The 27,997-nt window shown below is 38.1% G+C and overlaps 1 long non-coding RNA gene across 1 annotated transcript; it reads right to left on the bottom strand.

The window, feature by feature from the left end:
• Positions 1–257: 257 nt before the first annotated feature.
• On the bottom strand, positions 258–5,361 carry LOC110886079. Its single transcript, XR_004869689.1, has 5 exons — positions 4,892–5,361; positions 4,606–4,789; positions 4,035–4,115; positions 806–881; positions 258–605 (listed from the first exon to the last, which is right to left on the bottom strand). It is a non-coding gene; the product is annotated as an uncharacterized LOC110886079 (long non-coding RNA).
• Between the last annotated feature and the right edge of the window lie 22,636 nt (positions 5,362–27,997).

Here is a 27,997-nt window from a genome sequence, read left to right as displayed (position 1 = left end):
ATGGATTTTAACATAAGATGCTCTCAAAACATCTTTTTCTTTTTTCATTATTGGCATGGTATTAGGTGACATGGCATTTAATCATTCATCCACCACAATTGGTGGATAGTGTTTCTCTTTCTTTGGACATTGTGTTTATCTTGTCTCATCAGAAAGCCCCTGATAAAAACACATCTTGTTCTCATCATAGAGCCCCTCACCTAAAACAAAAAAAAAAAAAAAAAAAAAAAAAAGTTGATAAAATCAATGATTTTTAAGAAAAAGTTGAAGCTGCTGAATGAAACATGGATTTTGTAGTCTTTCATGAGTGGATGAACAAAAGTTGACTGGTTAAATATGTGTACATATCCACATCTAGGCTTTGTTCAAAATTTCAAATCATGGAAATAATCATTAACTATATTGTTAGCTCCAAAATGCATATTATATCTCTAAAAGTAGCTAATACAAAAAGACTATCCTTTTACTATATTGTTTGTTAGCTCCAAAATGCATATTATATCTCTAAAAGTAGCTAATACGAAAGAGACTACCCTTTTGCTTCAACTAATAAGAACCCTCAAAATATGACATGAATAAAGCTTCCTCCGCATCATGCGAAAAACCTATGGAAAGAATTGAAAGTTTATAACGAATGTATGATGGAGTTCAATTATTTAAATTTGATGTTTAATACTTTATTTGTTGTTTTTTTCTAAGTCGGGTAAACGATTCTTCAATTTTAGGGCAAAAAAAAACCCATCATAGAAATTCACTTCAAGCACAATATTCAAGATGCAACTTAGTAATTTTGGGAATCCCTTACCTGAAGGAACACCTTTATAATTCAAAAAAAATTTCTTGAATCCTACTCCATTAACAAAGATAGCTGGATCTATGGCCTACAGTAAATACAAGCATAGCTTCATAAGAATGTAAGTGAAAGAACAAAAAGTTACTGTGATTAGTTAAATGTTGTAAATGTTCCATTACAAATAAAACAATGAAAGCAGGTCAAGTGATAATATCGTTGCCCTCCTTTTACATTTTGTTATAAACTTATAACTAATTGCAAAGATTAAGCTTTTGCATTCTGTTATTTTGACTTCTTTAAGGTCAAACAACATCCTATATAAACTTTGACATCATGTGTTACACTGTTGTCGAGTGCTTTAGGGCCAATTTTTCAATCTGAAGTCTGAAGTTAAGAAGTAATCAGTTTTGGACTAAAATGAGACCAACAAAACTCTACTACATGTAAATTTCAAAGTAGCTTAACCAAATTATAATACTTTTAATGCCCCGATCTCAAGATCATCAACAATTTCCGTTAATTAGGCATCAAAATGACAATTGCATTCATGACCTATATTCCTAGATTGTGACCATAATTGCTAGATCCACCAATGAACCAACATTGTGACCATAATTGCTACACTCCACACGACAAATAACCGAATAAATTTGAACAATCATCAACTTGTATATCCATCTTCACCTAAGTCCGCTTGGGAGATGACTCGACTCGACTCATAAGCAACAAAAATACAGACCAATGAGATTCTAATTCTACTTCCTAACAAATATTAATGATAATTATATCATCTTAACTTCAAACTAACTTCAAACTGACAAAATAGGAGACTTTTAACTAAGCCATACATCTTAACACCCTTTTTAAGATGCCAACTAATCCAATTATGTACACTAAACACCCAATCAAAATCAAACAACAGGAAAAAAAATCATAAAACTCACATAACCTAATCACAATTACTTTCAGATCCTTACGGAACCAAAGAGACCGTTGGTGCTTATTTTGTATATCCGCCACTGTGCGAATAGGCTAGATAGAGCGTGTGTTGAATATTATATAGATTAGTGTGAAAAAGGGTCGGTTTTGTATGTATTGAAGCCCTTTCTCACGAAAGGCGTGTTCGTGCGAAAGGAGCCAATAACCCTTTCGTACGAGAGAGCCCTCTCGTCCCAGGCAGTTTCGTGCGAATAGGCTTTGCCTATAAATAGGGGATGAGGGCTCCTTATTTCATAAGTTTTGGTTCCCAGAAGGGAAACGCTAGCGAAATTTCTCCAGAGTTTTGCCAGCTTATAAAAGATGTAAACTCTTTCGGTATGAATGAAGCAAGCATTCAACCACTGATTATTCTGCTTCTACTCCATTCTTATCAATAATATTCTACCAAATCAGTTCTACCGGGGCCAAAACTCCGTCTAATCCCGCCGGATCCAAGAATCTCAATTGGTATCAGAGCTACGGTACCGATTCAATCGATCTAACAGTTGATTGAATCACCTACGCTCATGAATTTTGGATTTTAGGGGGTTTAGACGTAAGACATCAAATAAACAACAAATTGAAGGTCAATTCACGGATGGAATTTGAAATTGAAGACATCATTAGATTCGTAATTTATTTTCGCACATATCTGTGAAGTTTCATAATGAAATTCGTAGAAATAAAGATTTCGGATCGAAAAATGTTATTGGGAATGTTCTTGATCAGCCTCTTTCGGACGAAAGCACCTTTCGTACGAAACGACACATTCTCACGAGAAGGCCTCTAGGACGAGAGGAGATCCCCCATTCGTTCCAAAAAGTCATTTGTTCAAAAATCAGCCCATTCGCATGAATGGGTCAAATGCCTAAAAATAGGGCATTTTTTATAGCAATTATGAGATGAGTCTCCAGAAAAAATTTAGTGATTGAAATTTTTTTCGAGTTTTTAACAACCAAGATGGGTTGTTCTAGGACACCTTTCGGAGCTTCAAAGAACAGATATGTTGATGCGATCACATACTGTGGAAAATAGTGGGGTAGTCATGATACTGGTGCAGAATGATTATCACCTATGTTATCTGACTATTAATGGGCCATAACGAAAAATCCGCATTGATGAAAAACTGACTTCTGGAGGCCAAAATGACACACTTTCGGCACAGTGTCGAGTTTTTCAGAGATAAAACTAACCTTTTTTTAGTACCAATGTTGGAAAAAGTGTCCTTTTGTCTTCCTTTTGTATTTTAAGGGTAAAATTAGCTTAAATGAACAAAAGAAGCAAAAATGCAGCTAAATCTAACAATAATACAAGAAAGGGAATAAACGTGGCATGCCCGACCCCTCGACAGCATCTTCCCAAGCAAAAACAAGAAAACAGAAGGCTGAACACGCCCCGTGCTCATTGAACACGGGGGCGTGCCCAAGTGTCTGCAGAAAAGACAAAGTTGTAGAAGCTTCTATTTCCCAGCACGGGGGTGTGGTCAATTCTAAGATTCGCAGAATCCAAGCAAATCTTGATAGTACAGATACGCTTCTGCACACGGGGCCGTGCCCAGCAGACACGGGGGCGTGGTCAACTAATGCAGACAAATTGCATTTAATGAAGAAAGAGAAGATGGATGGACACGGGTGTCACACCCCAACCGATGGCGGAAACATCAGAGTGATACGAAAACTAGATTGCAAGAGTCTTCATAACGCTATTTGTGTCAAGTATTTAATGATTACATTTTACATTGCTTGAACTAGAAATACCACAAGTTTGAAATAAATAATATACAACAATTCTTCAAGTAAATAAATTTCATTTCATGATAATGGTTTATTACAACATTGGAAACAAAATACAACCGGTTTGAAAGTAAGTTACAATGCCACAATTATTAAAATTTAAATGCGTTTCTAGGCAATCCTACTATATTCCTTGCATTATCAAATCCTGCAACACGTAATAAAAGCATGGATCAGTACAAAAAGTACTGGCAAGCATACAAGTTTGAATTTAAGTATTAGTATAAAAGTTTATCTCAATCCAACGTGCCAATTTATATTCAAGTTGAATCTAGCATACATGAACAACCTAAGCATAACAAGTAGTATGGATATACAAGTTGAAACTAACATGCATAAACAACCTAAGCATAACAATTAGCATGCATAAACAACCTAAGCATAACAAATAACGTGCTCGATGGATTGAGTGGTCGAACATGTTGCACCCAAAAATGCGTTAAAGCATAAAAAGGGTCGAGTATGCTCACATTGATTGCGTATAAGAATCCTTGTGAATAAGCGCACGAGTAAAGATTGAGAATCCACGGGCACGAACGAGAGTGGTTATCCTAGATATGAAATACGTGTACGAACTCGTTAAATAAATTCCAAATATTTGAGGTTTGCGAATTAGATTTATAAGCTAAAAAGTTCCTAGTTTGTAAATTTGATGTTATAAAAGTATTAATATAAAACATTAATTATCTAGTTTTAAATTTTATAGTTATATTATTAAAATAAAAGAATTTAAACAAAAAAGGAATGTCATCATAATTACTTTTATGAACTTTGAATTAAGTTGACCTCGTTCATTGGTAAAAACAAAAAAAAACAAAAAATCACCTTCTCCATTTAAAAGAACAGTATCAACAAAACAAAACTGAAAATGGTTAAGTTAACTTTTCCTTCTCATAAACAAAACATCAAACTGGATTTATATATATATATATATATATATATATATATATATATATATATATATATATATGTATTGGTTTTAATGTTCTATTCATGTTTATTTAAACGGCAAAAGTATGATCAGACAAGAGAAAGGTATACCGCAACTGTGGAGTATCAATTCATGTCGTGACTTCGTCGTCGAGCTCCGGTGACGTCTTCGAGTGCTCCGGTAGGTCTCCGGTGAACCCGCTGAAACTCCCACACGCGTAGGCTCCTTTGGCAGCCTTTAAGCACCTCCGACAAGGCTCGTCTATCCCCGACGGATCAACGGAACTATACGTCACTGTTTGTTATGATCTCGTAAATTTAGTTCTTTGAACATTCTCATGAAATCTGTAATACTTGTGACTGAACGAAAAAAAATTAAACAACATGAATGATATACCGAAAGTCGTGATGCGTGAATCCCGTTGCGAACCCCATACGTCTCCGGTCACGTCGGGTTTCTTCGGTGAGCTTCTCTGTTCCCTCTCTCTCTCTCACCGTTTCTCTCCGCCTCTCTAGACTTGTCGCCGCCGTACGCCATTGTTGTTGCAGCCGTTGAACGCCGCCACCACAGGTGGTGGTCGGCCGGCCATTCAGGTGAACAGGGAGACCGAGATGGGGGGGGGGTAGAGATGGTGTCAGTGGGTTTGGTCGGCCCGTTAACCGGCTCCGACGGCTGGAAAATTGGAAGAGGAAGAGAGATCGAGATGTTGCAGAGGTGAAAAGGGGCTTCATATGTGTGCATTTAGTGATTAAGTTTGATTTCTCTAATTTGGTGTTTGGAATTGATATGCAGACATTGAAATGAAAGGGTGAGTAAGAAGATAAGGTTTCTCAGAGAAAAAGAAAGAATGTGAGGGAAAGTTATGCGGCCGATGATATGCAAAAAGAAATGGATTTAGGGCTTTTTGTCTACACTTAAGTACATAAGGTTGGGTTAATGGGCTTGGGCCCCAGGCTCACAAGCCCAATTCCCCTGTTTTGAATGGCCCAAACATACTCGCGAACCCGTTTTCAAATCTCGAACTCCACGTAGCTTCGTAAACTAAAATTTTAGATTTAAAAAGGCATAAAATAGTGTTAGTAGACGTTTGCGCGTCTGATTGTCTATTACGGTAAAAATCGCGTAAAAATGCGTCGTTTGTTGTTTCTAATCCGTTTTTCGATCTGGTTTCGACTGTGATTCCAAAAATAGGAAAACGAACACTTATTTTCTAAAAAAATGGAAATACGAAAATACGAGGCGTTACAGTCTCCCCTACTTTAGGAAATTTTATCCCGAAATTTATTTAAGAGGAAGACTTTTGGGAAAAGATGGCATTTTTGAAGTATGTTTGGGTATAAACGAGATATAGATTATGAGCGATCAAAGTTTGTATTCAATATGGTATGGGGAAACAATGAATTTCTCATGGCATGTTTTTACGAAAGTTTGGTAACATGATAGGAACAATTATATATAGGAAGTACCAGTGGCGTATCCACCATGTTCATACCATGTTATATCTGTTTCGCTATTCGGTGTCATGTTACTTTCAGTGTTACAATACACAGTAGAACCTATGTTAGTGTATGCATCTGTCGACTTCGTCTTGTATCGAGTCTTAGTCTAGATAGAATAGATCAGGGCACGTAGATCGAGAAAATATCAAGTTTTAGATTGTTTAGAAGTTGATTTCGCTTGAACAGGTAATTCCGCTTGAAATGACATGGGTCAGTTTTAAGCGGAATCACAAACTTCCTTATTCCGCTTGAGTGGTTGTATGTATGTTTCGAGCGGAATCAGACTAGTATATATAGGCTAGGAGCGAAATCATTTGGAACCTTTGTCGAATTCCATACCGAGGTGCTGCCGGTGTGAAGGCTGATTGTAATTGCTGTTACTTCAATCTAATCAGTGTTTAAAGTGAAGATTAAGCTGTTTCTAAGTCAGTTTCTTGTTTTCCGCACCTGAAACTGATCAAAACTCCTCTGAACGACTCGTTCGGGTCAGATACACGATCCTACAACTGGTATCAGAGCTTAGGAGGAGGAGTTCTGCAGATTTCAGCTGGAATTGATTGCATTTTCTTACTTCTACACCTTCTTTCTTCAACAAATCAAAATTTAACGGTCAAAACTGGATCAACTTTTCACAGATTGTGTAAAAATACGTATTAACAAAGCCTAGAAAGTTACAGACCAAAATTCGACTTAAAAATGACCAAAATGAACCTCCGAAGTGATTTCACTCGAAAGTACATTTTCTGATTCCGCTCCAAAAGTACTTGATTTTGCTTCAAGTTTTCTATTCCGCTTGAAAATATTTCAAGCGAAATCGGTGATTTTGCTCGAAAGCTGATTCCGCTCCAAGGATTATTGTTGTTATCTTGCTATTTCGCTTGAAACTGTAATTTTTTGATTTCGCTTGAAGTTTGTTGTTTCAGGTATTTCGCTTGAACAGAACTTGTTATTGAAGTTGTTATTTCGCTTGAACAAGAACCATGGATAACGATTTTTACAACGCGTTTGCTACTCCATCTACTCCGGCTGTCATTGCTCAAAACATGAATCTGGAAAACGAAACGGGAACTACCCAAAAACCCCCGAAGCTAATGAGCATTGATGAGTACTACGGATGGAAAGATAGGTTCGAAAACTGGGTACAAGCTAATCATTTGCGATCATGGGAGTGTATTTTGAAGAGATATGTGCTACCCCGTACTGAACTGCAAAGTGAAAAAGAAATCTTAGAATTCAATGACAAAGAACGAGAAATGTATAGAGCTGAAAAAATGATGATCAGTTTACTTCAGCAAGCTATCAAAGAAGACATCTTCATACTGCTTCAGCATGACAAAACTTCAAAATCAATCTGGGATGCTCTTAGAGTCAAGTTTGAGGGTAGTGAACACATGATTAAAAGCAAGAAGGCATTGCTTAAGAAAGAATTTGATTTATTCACGAGTTTGCCCGGGGAAGATACAAAGAAGTTAATTGAACGATATTGCCACTTAGTGCGATCCATGTCGATGCTGAGCATAACAAAAGATCGTGAAGATTGGTAGATAAGTTAGCTGACGCTTTACCGCAAAAGGAGTTGGGAACTTACTTGATGATTCTGAAGAACACTGGGGTTTATGATGGACTGACGATTTCTCAGTTTATTGAAAAGATTAAGGGTCAAGATTTGGAACAGCAAAAGATTGCAAGGATGAACAATCCGAGTGGTCAACAAGACGTGAAAATGTACTACAAAGGCAGTGTTCTAGAAATTGAAAGAAGCCCGAAAATCCAAACCGCATTTAGTGCTGGAGATTCAACGGAAAAAGTTGATCAAAGTTCAAACAAAAGTAGTGGATTTTCTACATATCCAAGTGTTAATCCAAAGAGTTCATCTGAAGGTTTTCATTCTCAAAGCACAAAAACTGGAAATGGTTATGTGATACAGTGCAACATTGCCTTGAATCTTCCAGATGGTCAAAGTTTTTCTGAGGAAACTGCAAAAGATCACATGGCTTTTCTTGGTTCAGTTCTTCTATCTTATGAAGGATTGGTTGCAGGGCGAATCGGGAATCCTATGCTTACTAAAGAGGATTACGATCAGATTGACGCCGAAGAGATGGAACTAATGGACATCAAATGGTGTCTAGCTAGTGTCCTAAGAAGAGCTGAAAAGTTCAAGCTGATTACTGGGAGAAATGACTTTCTTGATGCACATGTTTCTACTTTGGGTTTTGATAAATCTAAAGTTACTTGTTTTCGATGCAAGGAGAAAGGTCATTTCAAGAGGGAATGCAAGAACAGAGAAGCAAGTGATGTAAAGAATCCGTTCGGAAAAGATGATTACTACCGGAAAGCCATATATCAACAAGTTGGCCAACAGCAACAGCAAGAACCACAAGTGGCTCATGGTAGAAAAGTGATAGAGGATTCAAAGAGGGCATGTCTAGGGAATCAAGAAAACTTTAACTGGAACTTTCAGGATGATGAAAGACTACCAGAAGGTTTTAGCTGGGATATGTTTACAGATGAGAAAGGAGATTTCAAAGCCTTCATTGCCAAGATTGTGAAAGAACCAGATATGTTCACTGAGTGGATGACATCAATTGGTGTAACTGTGAAGAATGAAGAGGAAAAGTCTGTTTCGTCTGATGAAAGCTCACAAATTTCAGATGATAGTTCAGAAAAGGAGATTGTCTTTGATCAAACACCATCTGATTCTGGTTCTTCGAATGATAGTTCTGACAAATCAGTAGAGTTTGATCAATCTCCAACAGATGATAGCAGTGATGATGAAGAAGAAAAACATATTAATGTTGCAAAATCTCATCTTTCTCCTGAAAGTTTTCATTTTTATTTTGCAGATCGCTTGGAGAAGCTGAAGGAGAAAAGAGCAGCAAAAGAGCAAAAGCATGAGAAGACTGAAAGTGTTACTGATGAAGATGAGATTGTTCGAAATGAAGAAGTTAAAGTTGCTGCTGAGAAGATTGCTGAAACTGAGCAGGTAACTGAAGCAGAAAAGGTGGTTGAAGTTGAGAAAATTATCAAAGTTGAAAAGATTGTGGAAGTCATCAAGCCATGCTCAAAGTGTCTTGAATCTTGCAAAGACTGTGCAGCAAAAGATGAGAAGCTGGCTGAGCTTGAAAAGATGAAGGAACAATTACTGTTCAATCTCAATTATGTGAAAGAATCTTATGATGTTTTGAACAGAACAGTAACTGGTTTTCAAAAGACTAACTCTGAAAGAGAAAACGCTTTGACGATGATGAATGCTACAATGATGACAAAACAAAAAGCAATCAATCACTATATTGAAGAATGTGCTACACTGAAGCAGGAGTTGGAAAAGGAGAAAATTGAGAATGAGAGGATCAGACGTTTATTACAAAGTTATTCTAGTTCTGATTATCTTATTGATTGAATTTATCCGACTGTTGCAGGTTTCGAAGCATTCAAAGATGACAAGCCAAAGAAGAAGGATACTGGTAAGAAACCGACTGTTAGCTATAACAAGTGTCCGCCTCCGATCTGGGAAGGTTATTCTCCCAGAAAACCAAATGAGGAGCAAGTTCAAAAGGCGGTCAATATAAAACTAAAATCCGAAACAACTGATGAATTACCAGAAAACATTGATGTCACGTTCACCTCGTCTGACACTGATCATGAGTCTGAGTTAATCAAAAAGGTGGTCGATCAAGTATTGGATATTGATGAGGAGTCTGAGTCAAAGTCTGAGTCTGGAGGGTCAAGTTCGTCAGTCAACAATTCAAAACCGATGGATAAAAGGACTTACAGTAAAGAGTTTTTATTACCAAAATCAAATTTGAATGATGAAACATTCGAAGTAGCTTATACTTTGAATGATTCTGACAAATTATATTCTGACAAAGAGTTTCCAATAAGAAGTGTTAGATTTGAAATGATCAAAAAGGTTTTCAAAATGACAGAAATTAATATTTTTGAAATAAAAGATTTAAATCTTACTGGAAAACCTAAAAAATACACTTCAAGAGTTCAACAACGTTTAAACAAGAAAAAGGGTTACAATTCTGGTCCGGGTTTTCAAAAGAAACCAAACCATAATGGTAGCTACAAAAAGAAAGGTTTGGGTTTTATTCCATCAGAAAATTATAAAAATGAGAAAATTTCTAAAACAAAAACAGAATTTGTTTCAGGTGGAAGTGTAGAAGAAGAACAGAAGAAACCGTTCTGGAGACAATCAAACCAGGAGTTTCTTACTGAGATGAAAAGAAAAGGAACTGGAGTTTTTCACAGAAAAGATACTCGAACCTGTTTTAAATGCAATGAAGCTGGTCACATTGCACCAAATTGTCCAAAAATTACAAAGACAAAACAGGGAGTTTCTGGAAAACTGAAAGAAAAAATTGTTGATATTAAACAACCGAATGAAAATTTCAAAACTTTTGAAAATTCGACTTATGAAGTTGGTGAGAGTTTAAAGAAAAATTTTTACAAAAAGAAAGCCAAGGACAACCAAGTGTGGGTTGTTAAGAAGGGTGATGAGAAAGTCAGCGATGAATCTGATTCCACAAAATCAAGGAGCCACAGGTTGTGATGAAAGAAGGAAAATCTGTGTCTTCAAAAGATGATGTTGAAATTCCATCTTTGAAGTTTGAAAGTATTAAGCAAAAAGTTGGTAAAGTTGAGATCTCAAATCAATTTTTTTCTGATCAGAAGGAATTTGATGTTGAGAAAGCATTCAATGGGAATGTTAAGAAAATTTTTGGGAAAATGGTCGAAGGAAAGGCCAAAGGGGTTAAAGATTTTTATGCGACAAAGAAAGCAACTTATAACCCTACTGAACAAGAGTTGAAAACACCCAAGGTTGGTAAAACTTGGGTGAAAATTATTTTCCCTTGAAAACTCTGGACTATGCCGAAGATCCCAAGTTTGTAATCGCGGATCAGGAATCGGCATCATTCTTAAAGATTGTTTTTGAGAAAATTTTAAATTGTTGAAATCTTTACAGGTGAAGGATTACGCCGGAGCTTCCAGGTTGGTAAGTGCGAAGCAGGAATCGGCATCTTGATTGGTAAAATGGTTTGTGTAGATGTGATATTCCTACAAGTGGTAATTCAAGGACATTGAGTTGTACTTGTTTTATCTTACAGCTGGTACAGATGTTTGCTTGTGCATATTTGCAAGTGGTAAATCAGGGACCTTAAGTTGTACTTGATATACTACATATGTTTAAAATTGCACAAGATGATGAACAGATTCCTACAAGTGGTAAAAACAAACTTATTTTCTGGAAAAATCATTGTGATTAAAACAAACTTAAGTGTTTTGAAATCTTAATGAGAAAATAGTTTGTTGAAAGGGGGAGTTCTGATTGTTTATGCCAAGTGTATGGTGAATTGAAGCAATTCGATATCAGTTGTCACTTTATTTTTATAGTTTGTTTTTAACTTTTGTTTTTACAAAGAGGGTCAAGAGCTCAATTTGTTTTCAAATTTCTTAATGTGTTTGCATTTTAGGGGGAGTATAAAATTTCAGAAAATCCAAAAACATTAGAAAATTTGAAAAAGCAAAAAATATGATAAAATTCAAAAACGAGTTTTGTTGTCAAAAAAGAGGAAATGATAATACATCAGTAGACTGTCACAACATGCTAAAGAAATGGAAAGTTAAAATGGTGATAAACAATCTCTCTGATGATATGCCAGTAGGTTTTTGCACATTTAGTAAATTGTGATGAGATATAAACCTAAATTTCAAACTGGCTTATTTTGTGGGTAACAACTTCTTGGATATATGGGTAACCCCCGAAATCTTGTTTGAAAGGTCCCTCTTTCTGAGATACTAGGTCTTTATACTCAGTGATATCTGGGGTATTATCTCAGGACTTCTGCTGAATGGAAATTCTGACCTAGTCCCCGTATAATACTTTCTGCAAATGCTTGTAATAAAGCATCGCCCTCAGCAAATTGATGAAACAATAAAATTGATAGTCATTGCTGTTGAAACAAAAGATCCTCTAAAGGGGACACACCAAAAGTCGAGCCGTCATCTCTCTGCTGAACGGAAGTTCTGACCTGAGCTCTCACGGTTTCGCATCTAACCCCTTTACAGATATCATCTGTAGTATACTCACCTGTAAGACTGAATATTGGGATCTAGATACGGGAGTATATTTAAGTAGTGGGACACGCGAATAAGTTTAAGTGCTTAAGACATTAATATCGTACCTCGAAACAGTTGAACTTTGTGTGAAAATTTAAGTGGACCAATATACTGACAATCTAGGTGAATTGTTTAGAACTTAAAATGTAATCAAGCTTAACGGTGTTGGTGATTTGTCTCAAAAACTGATATGATCCTCTTACACAAACTCACAAAAATATTGTATGTAAATATTGCTTTACTGCATTTCTTTCCTATTAAAAATCCAAAAAGATTTTTAGTGTGTTTTAGCATAAATTTTTGAAAAATCCAAAAGGATTTTCGACAACTGATATTGAAAAGCTGATTTTCAAAGTTCCAAGTGCTAAACATGATGAGCATGTAGTGATGTCACACCCCTAATTTCCACGTGTCACCGGTGGGCCCGATGGGGAGTATAGTGACGTAGTTGGCATCATCATAGACAAACAACACAATACATAAATGCACAGCGGAAGCAAAGATAGATTCATTTCAACTTTAATAGAGTGTAATATTAAATATCACTAATAGTTGAAACGGATCCACAGGCGGATCAAAATAAAATAAGATATTGTTCAACAGATTTATTGTCATCCAAGCTTGCGAGACTTATTGTGGACGCTCTAGAAGACAGCCAGCCTATTACGTGTAGTACCTGCACTTAACCTTTTGGGAAAATACGTCAGTTTACACTGGTAAATACAATTTAACTGACTCATTTTGAAAAGGTTAAAAATTGATTTGAATGCTCAAGGCACAAAACATTTTTTTTTATAACTTGGGATAATTATTTATAATAATCTTGTGAACGAATTACATGTTACTTGTGCGTTCAGTAGCCCGGATCTTGTCCGGGTTAAAGATCAATAGACACACCACAATAATGAGTTATACACTAACAGGTGTACGCCTACACCTCGTGCTCTGGTCGTGGCCATCTCGTAAGATGATGCCAAGGATATCCGGGACATGGTCATTAATCCCCCAAAGGCTTAAAGCAAACAAGACTGTTTAAACGAGCCGATCAAATTATTTAATTAACCACCCAAGGATGTAAGATTTGATGCTCGATCAAGCGGTATTCTATATACCGTAACCCAAGCCCGTATAGGGAAAATAAGTTAAAAGTATTTACCTTGGTAAGTATAAATCACAACTAGCAAGTGAAGGTAGCTTTTACTGGTTCTTCTATTCTGGAACAAAGGTTTATAATAACCTATTAGATTCCTAACGGATCTTTATTTAAGCCTAAGCTTAGACCGGTTAGTTTTAAGGACGATACGGTTCAAACGCACGATTAAGCGAAGACCGAATAGAACGTGATTTAGACCTGACAAGTTTGGATACTTGTATAATATGGGTATGCTAAATACATTCTGGATTTTGAGACAAAAATGATAATGTTTGACCCGTTTCGGTCAATTTATGCAAACTAGTTACATAAACCGAACCGAACGCTAAAAGAGCGTTACGGGTAACCGTAAAAGTCATATGCAAGTTTCCTAAGATAATATGCCTTAAATATGTTGTAATATCAGTAAGATAACTTCTATTATGCCCCATACGGAATTAGACTCAATTTACGCCTCATAAGGGCATTTTGGTCATTTAAAAGATTATAAAAGGGTTAAATTTGTAATCTGAGTTACTAGTCTAATTTATACAGCAAATATACTTAATTCAACATGTTATAACAGTAGGTTATGACCCGTATGTGAAACTTATCATTTAAAAACCAAACTACGCCCCTTAGGGGTATTTTGGTAATTTTACAAGGGCTCAAACGGTCAAAACTGGAAACCTGAGTTCAAAAACTTGTGCTTACTGTTATTACATAAAAATATGCTAAAAACATCAGTAGGTATTAACCTTATGTGTCTAATGTGATTATAGTGCATACTATGCGTTAAAAACGCTTAAAAAGCCGATTTGGAGCCATTTCCGGGTTTCTAAAAGAAAGCTGAGATTTTTATAATTCCAGAAGGCTCAAAATATTTTATTTAACAAATGAAATCAGTAGAAAAAGGTTTGGGGTCAAAAGGATTTGTAGAATTCATTTTATGGCCGAAAAGGGCAAAATCGGTATTAACCGAATTAAACTTAGAGACCTATGTTATGCTCAGCCAAAAATTAAATAAAAATCATCAAAAATACCAAAATATTATATTACATCAGTGGGTAAAAAGTTTTATATCAAAAAGTGGGTTTAAATAGGCTATACGCTAATTACGCCGTTTACTTAACATAAAGCTTTCAAATTACGATATTGAGCATAACTCTTAATCTAGACCTCCAACTGATATCAAATTTTAAGTGCAAGCTTATAAATCAGTAACAAACGTTTCTACTCTTTCACTTTTTCAAAAATCGCGTTTTATAGCAAAAAGGGCATAATAGTCAACTTTTAAACATAAATCGGAAACATGCATATGCATCAGATGAATATTGAACCAAGTTGTAAAATGTCAGAGAGTTGTACATATATGAAATTGGTTCAAAATAAGCTCTAAGGCAGATCTCAAACATGCATGCACGGATCAGAATTGAGAGTCAAAGAAAAAGTCAATTTATGAGACTTTCGGTTCCGATCCGAGTTTAAACTGAAAATTGTCGAGTTGATCATGATGAAGCATGTTCTTTCATTAATTACAAAGTTATTTTGATGATCAAACAAGTTGCATGTGACCTACATTGTTAATTATGCTAAATTTTGCAAAAACACATTCTGTGGACTTTTTAAGAAAAGCTTTGACTCGACAATCATCATGCTTAGAGTGGGAATCTGAAAATACCCTTTTAATGGTTTGTTACCCACATAAATACCAACTTGTAGGTACTTGCAATTCGAGAAATGACTGAGCCATTTTCGTTTAATCACAAAGTCAAACTAAATTTACGACGGATTGACTTACGGTTAATAAACTAAGCTAGAACGAATTAGAGAAGGGTATGAACACTTACAAGAGTCCTAATTACAAGTAGGAAGCCCTATGAACCCTTGTTGGTGACCAGAGAGCTCCAGAAGTTAATCTTGTGAGTTTTTGAATATGCAAGTGTTGAATGTTTGTAACTACAAGACCCTTTTTATGCAAGTTTGATCTCATTAGGAGCTGCCACAAGGGTCTAGGGATGTTGTAAGATGAGTCCAAGTGCCCCTAAATGCATGTAATACCATTGGTGAGTCCCTTGTATCGAGCAACAGCTGTAAACAACCGAGATCAGACCTGAAACTGGAATTTGCCCGTTTTCTGTCGCTGGGCAGGTCACGCGGCCCGCGTAAGGGCCTCCAGGCGGGCCGCCTGGATCCTCCTGACTTGCAAAAACCTTTTAAACCTTTATATTTTGGTCCTTGGTCCTTTGTTACGTGGTTTTAGCTATTTTTCTTGCTCACTAGACCCTCAAATATGATTTTTAAGGACCTTGGGACATTTACAAACATGGTAAAGTCCTTGGTTAACTTTGTGCTTACCCGAAAAGTCACGAATTTCAACGTTGACGCATTTAACCCTTCGTGCACGGTTTTGATCATAACTTTCTCATACGATAACGAAACTTCATGAGATTTTTACCACATGTTCTAGTGAGTATATTTTATCATTACAAAGCTTCGGGTTTGCCAAAAGATCACTCAGAGGTATAAATTCTACATGTTGACACAATTAGCCCCTGAAGTTTGCAATTCCTCACTTTCTTTCATTTTCCGCTTTGTATGATCCATGATATATCCGTTTAGGATTATAAACACCATGTAGGGTTATTGTAGAGCCTATTTTTCCATTGTTGACACTTTGGACCCTTATTTTTCCATAATTTCACTGTTTGTCAACTTTAGTCCCTCTAAAGTATGTTTTCACATATCCAAAGCCTATGCCACGTGTCAATGCATTATTGGACGTAAATTTCCGAGGTGTTACATCCTCACCCCCTTAAAAGAAATCTCGACCTCGAGATTTACTGGAACAAATGATGGTATTTTTCTTTCATCGTGGATTCTACCTCCCATGTGTATTCGGGACCTCTACGAGCATCCCACTTGACCTTAACTATAGGTACATACTTCCTTCGGAGCTTCTTCACCTGTCGATCCTCAATCGACAATGGTTTTTCCACAAACTTCAAGCTTTCATCTATGTGTATATCTGTGTGCGGTATGACCAGTGATTCGTCAGCGAAACACTTCTTCAGATTACAGATGTGGAACACATTATGTATACTACTAAGTTCTTCAGGTAAGTTTAGCCTATAGGCAACTGATCTGACGCGTTCGATAACCTCAAAAGGTCCTATTTATCTCAGGCTCAGCTTACCTTTCTTACCAAATCGCATCACTCCCTTCCAGGGTGATACCTTAAGCAATACTTTGTCACCTACTTCGAAGTGAAAAGGCTTACGCTTTGGATCAGCGTAGCTTTTCTGCCTATCTTCGGCAGCTTTCAAGCGATCGCGAATCTGGAAAATCTTGTCCGTTGTTTCAAAAACCAAATCTGGTCCTGATAACTGAACTTCTCCTACTTCTGCCCAACAGATGGGCGTTCTGCATTTTCTACCATATAATGCCTCGAAAGGCGCAGCCTTAATACTAGTATGGTAGCTATTGTTATAGGAGAACTCTATCTATGGTAGGTGGTTATCCCAACTGCCACCTAAATCAATCATACATGCTCGAAGCATGTCTTCCAATGTTTGGATGGTACGCTCACTCTGTCCGTCTGTCTGCGGATGGTAAGCCGTACTAAAGTTTAAGCACGTACCCAAAGACTGCTGGAAACCCTTCCAAAAATGAGAGGTGTATCTCGTATCTCGGTCAGAGATAATCGACACTGGTACACCATGTAGAGCTACGATCTTATCCACATACAATTGAGCTAACATGTCAGAGCTGTAAGTTTCCTTAATGGGAAGAAAATGTGCTGACTTGGTTAGCCTATCTACTATAACCCATATAGTATCGTTTCCCTTCCTTTTCTTGGGCAATTTGGTGATGAAATTCATTGTCACCATCTCCCACTTCCACGTGGGGATTTCAGGTTGTTGAAGCAAACCTGACGGCTTCTGGTGCTCAGCTTTGACTTGTGCACAAGTCAGACATTTAGCTACATACGTAGCTACAGACTTTTTCAAACCAATCCACCAGTAGCTTGCCTTTAGATCCTGGTACATCTTATCAGCTCCAGGATGAACGGAATATTTGGAGCTGTGGGCTTCCTGGAGGATAACATCTTGAAGTCCTCCATAAACTGGAACCCATATTCGCCCATTCAGTCTTAGCATTCCATCCTTGTCATAGGATAACTGCTCCTCAGTTACTCCTAGTTTTTCTTCAGGATAGTTAGCTTCCAACACAGCTTCCTTCTGTGCAGCTAACACCCTTTCGTTCAAATTATTCCTTATTTCTATGCGCTCGGCATTGATTCTTATTGGCTTCACTCTTTCTTTTCTGCTTAAGGCGTCAGCAACTACATTTGCCTTGCCTGGATGGTATCTTATCTCACAGTCGTAATCATTTAAAGTTTCCATCCATCGTCTTTGTCGCATGTTCAATTCCTTCTGATTGAACAAATGTTGAAGGCTCTTGTGATCCGAATAGATCACACACTTGGTTCCATACAAGTAGTGTCTCCACAGTTTTAATGCAAATACAACGGCACCCAATTCTAAGTCGTGGGTGGTGTAGTTTTTCTCGTGTACCTTTAGTTGTCGTGAAGCGTAGGCAATGACCTTGCCTCTCTGCATGAGTACACAGCCCATGCCAGTGTGTGACACATCGCAATACACCACGAATTCTTCTATACCATCGGGTAATGTTAACACTGGTGCATTGCTCAACTTCTTCTTCAGAATGTCAAAGGATTCCTGCTGCTTAGGGCCCCAATCAAACTTGATCTTCTTATGCGTCAATGAAGTTAGGGGCGCAGCAATTCTTGAAAAATTTTCGATGAATCGCCTATAGTATCCTGCTAATCCTAGAAAACTGCGAATCTCGGTAGGTGTCTTTGGCTTTTGCCAATTCATAACTGCTTCTACCTTGGCGGGATCTACTTGGATACCACGCTCACTTACCACATGTCCAAGGAATTGGACTTCTCGAAGCCAAAATTCGCACTTTGAAAATTTGTCATAGAGTTTCTCATGATGTAGAAGTTTGAGAATACAACGAAGGTGTTTCTCATGGTCAGCCTGGTTCTTTGAGTAGATAAGGATGTCGTCAATAAAGACGATGACGAATTTATCCAGATAAGGCTTGCAGACGCGATTCATGAGATCCATGAATGCGGCTGGTGCGTTAGTGAGCCCAAAAGGCATCACTAGGAACTCGTAATGTCCATAACGAGTCCTAAACGCTGTCTTGTGTACATCTTCATCCTTGACCTTCAACTGGTGATAGCCTGACCTCAAGTCAATCTTTGAAAAGTAGCTTGCCCCTTGTAATTGATCGAACAGGTCGTCGATCCTAGGCAAAGGATACCTATTCTTTATGGTGACTTTATTAAGCTCGCGGTAATCGATGCACAGACGCATCGATCCATCCTTCTTTTTGACAAACAAAATTGGTGCTCCCCAAGGAGACGAGCTAGGTCTAATAAAACCTTTAGCTAACAGATCATCTAACTGCGTCCTTAATTCCTTCATCTCCATTGGTGCCAACCTATATGGTGCTCTCGCTACTGGCGCCGCACCCGGAATGATGTCAATTCGAAACTCCACTTGCCTATCTGGTGGTAAACCAGGTAGTTCTTCCGGAAACACTTCAGGGTATTCTGAAATGACAGGGATATCTTCAATCTTTGGCTTTGGCTCATCAACAGTAACTTGTGCCATGTAAATGACACAACCTTTCTGCAGACATCTGGATGCCTTGAGCATGGACACTTGCTCAGGCAATCCATGCTGGGTATCTCCTTGGATGGTGAGTGACTCACCGGACGGAGTTTTAACTACCACTTGCTTTCTGTTGCACACAATCTGGGCTTGGTTGTGTGACAACCAATCCATACCTATCACTATATCAAAACCGGCTAGCTTAAAGGGAAGTAAGGATAATGGAAAAGAGTGATTCCTAATGGATATAACACATCCATCTAAAACAGTTGAGGCGGTTTCTATGGTCCCATCAGCTAATTCCACCTCATACTTCACACTTAAGGCTTTTACAGGTAATTTTAACAACTCATAGTGACTTATTATCTACAAAAGACTTATCTGCTCCAGAATCAAACAATACTCTAGCAAAAATATCGTTTACAAGAAAGGTACCTGTAATCACGTTGTCATCTTGAACAGCTTCCTTAGCGTCCATCTTGAAGACCCTTGCGTTGGTCTTTTTCCCTTCTTCGGTTTTCTTGGTGTTCTTTGGGCAATTAGACTTAATGTACCCCTTCTCATTGCAACCATAACATGTTGCATCCTTCAGCTTCTTACATTCCAAGGTCTTATGATCTGTGGATCTGCAGATTCCATAGGGTCTCGCGTGAGACTGGGATTTCGACTCAAATCGACACTTCCCAAAATGGTTCTTCTTGCAAGTTTTACATTTGGGCTTATCCCCTGATTGTTGCCTATCCTTTTTAGATCCCGACCCTTTCTTGTGGTCGTCATTTCCTCGGTGTCTCTTCTCTGATCTTCGTGAGGTATCGTCCTCACGCTTTATTTTACTTTCTTCTGAGTTCCTAAGAGCTCTCAACCTGACTACGTCCTGGGTGAGAGAGAGGGATAGATCAGCTACTGATCTGAAAGTTGTAGGCCTCGATGCCTTAACACTTGCTTTAATCTCAGGGGCCAAACCCCCAATGAAACGGGCAATCCTTCTCGGCTCTGGGGTTACCAAGTATGGAACCAATCGAGATAGAGTATTGAAAGTGGTGAGTATGCCTGGCAGTCTAGATTTTTCATCACCAAAGATACGAAGTCTGACTCGATCCTTTCGACTTCATGTTGTGGGCAAAAATTCTCTTTAATAAGGGTTACGAACTGATCCCATGACATACTGTAAAGTGTGGCCTTTCCGGCAGCTTGTAAGAGAGATTTCCACCACGCTAGTGCGTCCCCTTTGAACGATTGGGATACGTACTTGACTACATCCCGATCAGCACACCCGCTGATATCTACCACTGTATCCATTTCGTCCAACCAGGTCATGCAGTCAACCGCTCCCTTCTCCCCAGTAAAGTCCCGGGGTTTACATGAGACGAAGTATTTGTATGTACATGACTTACCACGCGGTTCTGACTTATGCTCAACCTCCCTTGATGGAACACTGTTTTGGTTGGATGATTGTCGCTCATCATCCTTCTTGAGCTCATCTTTCTTAGATGCATCTTTCTTAGAGGGCGGTTTGCTATGAGCCTCCGAATGAACCTTGGTCTTGGGATGTGGCGCGGACCGGGTCCTACTTCGGGTCCTATTTGATTCACTATATTTCCTTTCAATGGCTTTGGTAACAACATTCTCCACTAATGCTTGCAGCTCCGCACCAGTTATATGTATTTTAGTGTTATCTGGGCCTTCCTCTGGATGACTGTTTATTTCCTCAGACTTAGCCATGTAGCTTTAGGTGCTACATAAAAGTAAGGACAAGGTCTATTTAGAAGCCTAAACAGTATTATCGTTCTTGACGATTTATTAACCATGGTAAATAAGAGCCATATTAGTTAATTAGTTTCATTCAGGACTTTTTATTAGCTACTTTACCCTAGAATGAAATATATATTGGCACAATAGGCATAGTCACTTGGACAAATTTCTAAATTTGAATTTAGATTCTATAGGATAAAAATTTGAATAATTAAAACAATCAATCCTTTTCTTGGCAGGGGGTCTATAAACCACAGCTGCCTTTTTGTTTTATATGACATTAGTTATAGCCCGTAGGCATTATGTCACAATCAGATATATATATATATATATAGAATATAAATTTGGATAATTTATTAAAAGGGTGACATGTGTGATTTTACGGATCACACTAGCCGAGAATGCTAACATGTTTACAGATGTTAACAGAGATTGAATCTTTTTAAACAGGTTCTACCATATTAGCCAGGTCTTTAATATGACATTCAAGCTAGGTTTTACCTTTTTAAGATTCTTATTATTAAAATGGTAAATTAAAATAATAATTGCTATTCTTCATTTATTCGTATATTATATTCATGCATATAATTAAAAAAAATGAAAAACTTAAATTAACCATTTCAAATAAAATTAACTAACAAGGGTTTGCCCTAAACGGGACTTTTACACAAATAACATACCCACGCAGGGGCTAAACTAACAAACAAACCCACGCAGGGGTCAAACAGAAACAAACAAACCCACGCAGGGGTAGAACAGAAAGGAATAAAATATGCCCACGTAGGGGCAGAGTACAGAAATAAAAATCCTCGTAAGGACATGATTAAATAAACTAGCAAACAAAGGATTTAGTAGTCCTTCTTGCTTTTTCCCTTGATTAAATCCACCATTTTCTTAAACATCCCACGATTATGCCGACGGTCTTCCCGTAATTCATGTCGCATCTCTCGTCGCACTTCATTTATCCCTTGAAGGATTTCTTGAACTTGTGGCGGCGACATCATCGGTGCCGGCGGTGGTAGCGGATAATGCGGTGGTTGAGGAGGCTGCGGCTGCTGGTATCCATATGATGGGTATCCATAGGTCGATTGTCCCGTAGCCCAGGGACCTCCAAAGGTACCTTCCGAATTGAGAGAGTTGTAGTTCGCAGCTACCCAGTAGGGATCCTCTGTAAAGTTATAACCTGTGGGGATCGTCTGCTCGAAGGGATTGTATGCTGCCGCGCTAGTATAAGCAGGGATTGGGTTTCCGAAATCCTGTGGTGGTGGTGGCGCGATTGGTGCAGAAGTTACTTCTGAGACGGGATGTGAAGATTCTCCCATCTCTGGTTCTTCGTGAAGTGGCGAGTACCGGCTGCTACCTGAATGTGGAGGTGTGCCGATGCGTACTCCCCCTCATGCGGAAATCCGTGCGTTTGTTCGTCTTCGCCTCGAAGGCGGAGGAGGCAAAACCGGAGGTGGTGGCGGCGGTGGAGTGACCGCGACAAGTCGGGAATCCTCAGAAGGATTCTGCTGCTGTTGTGGCTGCTGTTGCTGGGGGTGCAAGGGAGAGCTGTGTTGTGGCTGGTGCAGGGGAGAGTTATGGTAACTAGGGGTAAATACCCAGTCATACTGCCTGAATTTCTCCTCAAAGCTGTCGGGACCATTGTATGGTGATCCCACAAATGGTGACCCATCAGAAATCTCGCTAGGGTGGTTCGGCGTTCCAGATGGTGGCATTGAGGGATCGGTATCTTCATCGACATCCATCGTATTGCCCCTAGGAAAATGGTCTTCTGGTCCAAGTGGGTTAAAACCCATAGGCACATCAAGGTAGTCAGCAGGGTTGTACAGGCCTTGGAAAACAGGTGATGGGTGGTCAAAGGGTGATTGGTGTCCTTGGAGAGGGATATAGGACTGGTGAGAGTTGTGGGGCTCATTTTCTGATTGAGGCCCAAAAGAGTGTGGGATAGAAAGTGAGGTACTCAGTGAAACCGAGTGCCTTGCGGGTTCAGTAAAAGACCTCCACAGATTTTGAGTATCTGTGTTATGGGAGCCTGAAGGTGTTCGCCTGTGCGAAGGTCCGGCTTCATGGTCATTTGGGGCTGCATATGCTCCTTGTCCCCTTCCTCTTCCTCTCATACGTGGCGGCATTTTGTGAACCTGTCAAAAATCAAACAAGTGACACAACAAAATATATATAAGACAAAGTTAGAAAATAAAACAATTTTGGATATTTCCTAAGTTCTTTGTCTAGACTCGAGAATCGAGGAATGTGCAATTGTGTAACTGAGATTAAACACAAAAGGCTAGTGTTTAATTCACTCAGCGTTGGCTCTGATACCAACCTGTCACACCCCTAATTTCCACGTGTCACCGGTGGGCCCGGTGGGGAGTATAGTGACGTAGTTGGCATCATCATAGACAAACAACACAATACATAAATGCACAGCGGAAGCAAAGATAGATTCATTTCAACTTTAATAGAGTGTAATATTAAATATCACTAATAGTTGAAACGGATCCACAGGCGGATCAAAATAAAATAAGATATTGTTCAACAGATTTATTGTCATCCAAGCTTGCGAGACTTATTGTGGACGCTCTAGAAGACAACCAGCCTATTACGTGTAGTACCTGCACTTAACCTTTTGGGAAAATACGTCAGTTTACACTGGTAAATACAATTTAACTGACTCATTTTGAAAAGGTTAAAAATTGATTTGAATGCTCAAGGCACAAAACATTTTTTTTATAACTTGGGATAATTATTTATAATAATCTTGTGAACGAATTACATGTTACTTGTGCGTTCAGTAGCCCGGATCTTGTCCGGGTTAAAGATCAATAGACACACCACAATAATGAGTTATACACTGACAGGTGTACGCCTACACCTCGTGCTCTGGTCGTGGCCATCTCGTAAGATGATGCCAAGGATATCCGGGACATGGTCATTAATCCCCCAAAGGCTTAAAGCAAACAAGACTGTTTAAACGAGCCGATCAAATTATTCAATTAACCACCCAAGGATGTAAGATTTGATGCTCGATCAAGCGGTATTCTATATACCGTAACCCAAGCCCGTATAGGGAAAATAAGTTAAAGGTATTTACCTTGGTAAGTATAAATCACAACTAGCAAGTGAAGGTAGCTTTTACTGATTCTTCTATTCTGGAACAAAGGTTTATAATAATCTATTAGATTCCTAACGGATCTTTATTTAAGCCTAAGCTTAGACCGGTTAGTTTTAAGGACGATACGGTTCAAACGCACGATTAAGCGAAGACCGAATAGAACGTGATTTAGACCCGACAAGTTTGGATACTTGTATAATATGGGTATGCTAAATACATTCTGGATTTTGAGACAAAAATGATAATGTTTGACCCGTTTCGGTCAATTTATGCAAACTAGTTACATAAACCGAACCGAACGCTAAAAGAGCGTTACGGGTAACCGTAAAAGTCATATGCAAGTTTCCTGAGATAATATGCCTTAAATATGTTGTAATATCAGTAAGATAACTTCTATTATGCCCCATACGGAATTAGACTCAATTTACGCCTCATAAGGGCATTTTGGTCATTTAAAAGATTATAAAAGGGTTAAATTTGTAATCTGAGTTACTGGTCTGATTTATACAGCAAATATACTTAATTCAACATGTTATAACACTAGGTTATGACCCGTATGTGAAACTTATCATTTAAAAACCAAACTACGCCCCTTAGGGGTATTTTGGTAATTTTACAAGGGCTCAAACGGTCAAAACTGGAAACCTGAGTTCAAAAACTTGTGCTTACTGTTATTACATAAAAATATGCTAAAAACATCAGTAGGTATTAACCTTATGTGTCTAATGTGATTATAGTGCATACTATGCGTTAAAAACGCTTAAAAAGCCGATTTGGAGCCATTTCCGGGTTTTTAAAAGAAAGCTGAGATTTTTATAATTCCAGAAGGCTCAAAATATTTTATTTAAAAAATGAAATCAGTAGAAAAAGGTTTGGGGTCAAAAGGATTTGTAGAATTCATTTTATAGCCGAAAAGGGCAAAATCGGTATTAACCGAATTAAACTTAGAGACCTATGTTATGCTCAGCCAAAAATTAAATAAAAATCATCAAAAATCCCAAAATATTATATTACATCAGTGGGTAAAAAGTTTTATATCAAAAAGTGGGTTTAAATAGGCTATACGCTAATTACGCCGTTTACTTAACATAAAGCTTTCAAATTACGATATTGAGCATAACTCTTAATCTAGACCTCCAACTGATATCAAATTTTAAGTGCAAGCTTATAAATCAGTAACAAACGTTTCTACTCTTTCACTTTTTCAAAAATCGTGTTTTATAGCAAAAAGGGCATAATAGTCAACTTTTAAACATAAATCGGAAACATGCATATGCATCGGATGAATATTGAACCAAGTTGTAAAATCTCAGAGAGTTGTACATATATGAAATTGGTTCAAAATAAGCTCTAAGGAAGATCTCAAACATCCATGCACGGATCAGAATTGAGAGTCAAAGAAAAAGTCAATTTATGAGACTTTCGGTTCCGATCCGGGTTTAAACTGAAAATTGTCGAGTTGATCATGATGAATCATGTTCTTTCATTAATTACAAAGTTATTTTGATGATCAAACAGGTTGCATGTGACCTACATTGTTAATTATGCTAAATTTTGCAAAAACACATTCTGTTGACTTTAAGAAAAGCTTTGACTCGACAATCATCATGCTTAGAGTGGGAATCTGAAAATACCCTTTTAAGGGTTTGTTACCCACATAAATACCAACTTGTAGGTACTTGCAATTCGAGAAATGACTGAGCCATTTTCGTTTAATCACAAAGTCAAACTAAATTTACGACGGATTGACTTACGGTTAATAAACTAAGCTAGAACGAATTAGAGAAGGGTATGAACACTTACAAGAGTCCTAATTACAAGTAGGAAGCCCTATGAACCTTGTTGGTGACCAGAGAGCTCCAGTATTAATCTTGTGAGTTTTTGAATATGGAAGCGTTGAATGTTTGTAACTACAAGACCCTTTTTATGCAAGTTTGATCTCATTAGGAGCTGCCACAAGGGTCTAGGGATGTTGTAAGATGAGTCCAAGTGCCCCTAAATGCATGTAATACCATTGGTGAGTCCCTTGTATCGAGCAACAGCTGTAAACAACCGAGATCAGACCTGAAACTAGCATTTGCCCGTTTTCTGTCGCTGGGCAGGTCACGCGGCCCGCGTAAGGGCCTCCAGGCGGGCCGCCTGGATCCTCCTGACTTGCAAAAACCTTTTAAACCTTTATATTTTGGTCCTTGGTCCTTTGTTACGTGGTTTTAGCTATTTTTCTTGCTCACTAGACCCTCAAATATGATTTTTAAGGACCTTGGGACATTTACAAACATGGTAAAGTCCTTGGTTAACTTTGTGCTTACCCGAAAAGTCACGAATTTCAACGTTGACGCATTTAACCCTTCGTGCACGGTTTTGATCATAACTTTCTCATACGATAACGAAACTTCATGAGATTTTTACCACATGTTCTAGTGAGTATATTTTATCATTACAAAGCTTCGAGTTTTCCAAAAGATCACTCAGAGGTATAAATTCAACATGTTGACACAATTAGCCCCTGAAGTTTGCAATTCCTCACTTTCTTTCATTTTCCGCTTTGTATGATCCATGATATATCCGTTTAGGATTATAAACACCATGTAGGGTTATTGTAGAGCCTATTTTTCCATTGTTGACACTTTGGAACCTTATTTTTCCATAATTTCACTGTTTGTCAACTTTAGTCCCTCTAAAGTATGTTTTCACATATCCAAAGCCTATGCCACGTGTCAATGCATTATTGGACGTAAATTTCCGAGGTGTTACAAGTGAGGGGGAGTCTATATTTGAAATCAAATGTATAATCAAATTTTTACAAGTGGTTCATATTGAATATAGATTGATTTGAGGGAGAGTTTGAGTTAATGCATGTGTTTTTGTAATTAAAGTGTAAAACTTACTTTGAGGAAGAGATTGTGCAAATAACCTAAGCTGAACGTGAGCCAGGTGATGATCTTGGAACAACTTCAAAGCAGAGTGATAGAGAACCAGGTTGATCGATCCTGAGGTTGCTTAAAGAGTCAGATTCAGATACCTGAGGATGTTGTGGATAGATCATGAGCCAGGTTTCGATTCTGTGGACAAAGTTTGAGTCAGGCGACGATCTTGAACCTGTGAAAGCCAGATTACGATCCTGAAGCAGATGATGCTGATGAACTTAAGGAATGCCAGCACATTGTTAGGGGGAGTCTGTTGATGCTGATAGAAAGAGTAAAGCCCAGATACAGATCAAGACTGAAGTTGCAAAGACTCGACACGTGAGACTCGTCAACATCTGAGGGGGAGTTTGTTAGTGCATGCATCTGTCGACTTCGTCTTGTATCGAGTCTTAGTCTAGATAGAATAGATCAGGGCACGTAGATCGAGAAAATATCAAGTTTTAGATTGCTTAGAAGTTGATTTCGCTTAAACAGGTAATTCCGCTTGAAATGACATGGGTCAGTTTCAAGCGGAATCACAAACTTCCTTATTCCGCTTGAGTGGTTGTATGTATGTTTCGAGCGGAATCAGACTAGTATATATAGGCTAGGAGCGAAATCATTTGGAACCTTTGTCGAATTCCATACCGAGGTGCTGCCGGTGTGAAGACTGATTGTAATTGCTGTTATTTCAATCTAATCAGTGTTTAAAGTGAAGATTAAGCTGTTTCTAAGTCAGTTTCTTGTTTTCCGCACTTGAAACTGATCAAAATTCCTCTGAACGACTCGTTCGGGTCAGATACACGATCCTACAACCTACTATGGTTTTCATGCACCTACCAATATAATCATGTATGCATCCGTGATTATTTTGGTTTGTGCATGACCTGCGTAGTTTGTACTAGTAGTGTATGGGTAGGATTTATTAATGTATTACGAGTGAGAATGATAACGTATAGAAGTTTAAGTATGTAAGTATGATTGTATGTTAGCATGATTGTGTTTAGGTATGAGAGAAGTTATAAGTATGAGTATGATTAAATCCATGAATAGTCCACATGAGATATTTAGTTAACTAGATTAACGCATTACTGGCATGTGATCTCACTAGTCAAACCATCGTGTCCGCAAGTATGTATGAATGTCTTAACATGACCGCAAGTCCATGCGGCGGGCGTTACTCCTATAGCGCTACACAAGCGCTATATATGTTAAGGTGAGTGATACGTGGTCGAAAACTGATGCTTGTAACTGTTTAATTTGATGT

Source organism: Helianthus annuus, chromosome 10 (genome assembly GCF_002127325.2).
Source record: "Helianthus annuus cultivar XRQ/B chromosome 10, HanXRQr2.0-SUNRISE, whole genome shotgun sequence".
NCBI lineage: Eukaryota > Viridiplantae > Streptophyta > Magnoliopsida > Asterales > Asteraceae > Helianthus > Helianthus annuus.
The sequence above is the reverse complement of the archived record's forward strand: the minus strand, read 5'-3'. Positions and strand labels throughout refer to the sequence as shown.